The sequence below is a fragment of the Penaeus monodon genome, chromosome 16, assembly GCF_015228065.2.
Source record: "Penaeus monodon isolate SGIC_2016 chromosome 16, NSTDA_Pmon_1, whole genome shotgun sequence".
In the NCBI taxonomy this organism is placed as follows: domain Eukaryota; kingdom Metazoa; phylum Arthropoda; class Malacostraca; order Decapoda; family Penaeidae; genus Penaeus; species Penaeus monodon.
The window spans coordinates 17,235,480-17,238,657 of record NC_051401.1 but is presented as its reverse complement, the minus strand read 5'-3'; positions in this window follow the sequence as shown (position 1 = coordinate 17,238,657).

Here is a 3,178-nt window from a genome sequence, read left to right as displayed (position 1 = left end):
GTTATTGATAGAGATAACGTTTATTTAGCCAGTGTACGTGTTCACAGTTTGGCATACACAAATAGGAATAGAAAAGCCTGAGAACCAAAGCTCTCTTGAGGAAGCACATTGTTAGATAAGATTAATGTGTTTATAATCTTTGGTTCATATTCCACGCGCAGGTGGGTTGGGTACGGAAATGATGAGACAAAAATATAAGAATTAGATCAAAGAACATATTTACATAAAATTTATCCGGGATTTAACTTGTTTCATGACTTTCTAGGACAAAAAATGAAAAAGTGACATTTCTGAACAATTTTTTCACCCTCCACGCCCGAACAGTACCCGGCGGGGTGTGCTCGTTTACCGGCAAAGCCTGTGTCTCCTCGTACACGGGTACTGGTAATTGACTAGTGTCTATCTCCCCCCCCCCCCCCACGTTTCTCGCTCGTTGTTGGGGGGGGGCGCTTAGGAGACGGCGACAGGGCCAATGTAGGGGATCACCCCTACCTTGGACTTCGGCCCTCGCCTCAACAAATTCTGCAAGGTCTTTTCTTCTCCCTCTTTCCATTTCCTTCGTTTCTTCATTCTGTCCACTTATCCTAATCGTTAACTCATTTTAACCCTTTTCGCCACAATACTTTATCTTAATACTGTGTGATCTTTGATGTCTGGCATTTATTTGTTTCATATATTGACCATTCAGGAAATCCACAAACATCGTCTTGTTGAACACAAAAAAAAAAAAAATCCTTACCTGGGGCTTCGCTCCCAAACCCCACCCCATCGCCATATTTTGAATACGCCGCTGCTGACCTTAGATGTTGACGCGGCAGAAAATGTTAAATCAAATAATACCGGCAAAACCTGTCTCTTCGTACATGGCAGTGCTGGTATTTGGCAGGGTCGTCTATCCATACCCAGTAGTCAAGCCTACCAGGCAAACGACCTTATCAGGTGAAATTGCTCAATCACGGGGAAGAGCACTCCTCTAGGTTGCATGTCGCGTAATGCCCGAACAGTGGTCAGTAAGCGAGGGCCTGTCATGCAGCGCCCTATCGTGTGGACGGCACTCGAGATTGAACGCGATGCCGCTTCATTAAAATTTTCGTTGTATCTATTTTAATTTGGATATTAAAAAAGTGGTTATAAAAATATTTTAAAAGCGTATAGTTTCTCTACAAATCTAAACGAATGGAAATTATTAACACATAAGCTCTCATCTGCGAGTTAGAAATTTTTGGTTTTGTTTCCGTTAAGAAAAGTCATACTTATGACCAGGTAGTCAATGAAGTATGATTATGAGTATCAATAGTTATCTAAAGCACCCTCAATCCCTTGCTCTATATCGTCGTGGGGGGGCTTAGGAGAGGAGACGGGGGCAGAATGTAGATCACACCTGCCTTGGACCTTAGCTCTTACCTCAAATAATTTTGCAGAGTCTTTACTTCTCCCCCTTTCCTTTTCCTTTTCCTCTTCATCCCCTTCTGCCCACTTTTCCGAATCGTTAACTCGTTTTTACCCTTTTCGCCACAATACTTAATCATAAAACTATATGACCCTATGATGTCTGGCACATTTATATCTTTAAACCATTAACCATTACGGAAATCCACAAACGTAGCCTTACGAATCAAAAAAACTTACTGTCAAAAAATTTGATTCACTATAATTGAATCAGCTGCAATGATTGCAGTAATTTTTAAATAAATTAAAAAATCAGTAGAATGTGTTATGAGTTCATTGTTGGATGTATGATGCTGAAAACGTTATTCAACAAAAATTATATTTTAAGATTTATAATATAAAACTACATACTAGTTTTCTGCGTAGACAGGGTTCATCCATTAATTGCATGAGATGACTGCCAGTAATTAATTTTACCATTAAGGTATTACGTGGAGGACATTACGTAACTGAACATTATGCTACAGGCCTGCCAAGGACATGCACCAGAGTGTATGCAGAGATTCGCACTTACAGTGATGGTGCCTGGGGGATCAGAAAGCAATGAGTGAGGTCCTCAATATTAAACTGGAATCCCATAAGATTAGCTGAGAGAATTTACGAGGGTTGGAAGACCTTAAGAGTAGCATGGTTCTAAATTCCTTGGGCATTATACAAATTCTAATGAGGATTAGAGAGCCCCAATAATTGACATGACTTGACAATTGCTGCAAAACAGATGGCTATGTGCCGCTGCTATTATCTTTGTTTTTTCATGAGTTGTCGATTTGTTCTACTGAGGGTTATCCTGGTCTCCGGTGTTATTTGCTTGTCTCTTAGTTGATGACGTAGTTCCCCTTAGTTTTGTGGGGCTGACCCAGATTCAGATTACGGAATCTTGACAGGTTTGAGTTGTCTTTGTTTTCCTAACGTCCACCAGGTCTGTTTGAATTTAGCTTTGTTTGACAGTTTTGACTTGTTCTGCTTGCTTTTGCTGCAGATGCCTTTTTAAAAAATTCTACAACTTCCCCGATTCTCTTTGTAATTGCAATATCATTTTATAACTGCAGTGTGTGTACAGAAGCATCTCGCAGTTCCTATTGCGATGTTCAGAGTTTGTGTTGCTATCTGGGGTGAACTGCACTTCGTTGATGAATATTCTACATGTTCAGCAATGCCAGCCTGGTGTTTGCATCGAAGTGAGTTAACAGAGGAACTGTTTTTCCCATCGCTGACATATAGTGTTACATATCTTGACAGATGTTATCCACACGGTCCACAGCGGTCTCTAGCCTTTTGACAGCATATCCACAGTCCTGGTCAATACGCATGATTTTCGCTATCCTTCGATAGAACAAAATGCAACTCTTTTCGACATCCTGTGCGAGACTCTTGATATGCTGTCCTTTGTCTCACATCAGCAGCATCCAAGTCCTATGAACCAAGAATCAATACAAATCCCAATTTTACTAACACACATCGTCCTTTAGTGCCCGCTGTGAGATAAAGTTCAGCTTTGTTGTTAGATCACCAATAGTCCTTCTAGCTGCATTGAGCCTTTTATGTCTGCAGGTGTCCCACAGTGTTACAGGGTCCATCAGATTTCCAAGCGCCGTGGATCAATCGGAGATATTTTTTATAAATCCCTGAAGTAGACCCAGAGGACAATAATTGTTCAATGCACTTCATTGACTCCGGGCAAGGATAAGGCCAATCTCCGCTTTATTTCCTTTATCACTACCAGGCCCAA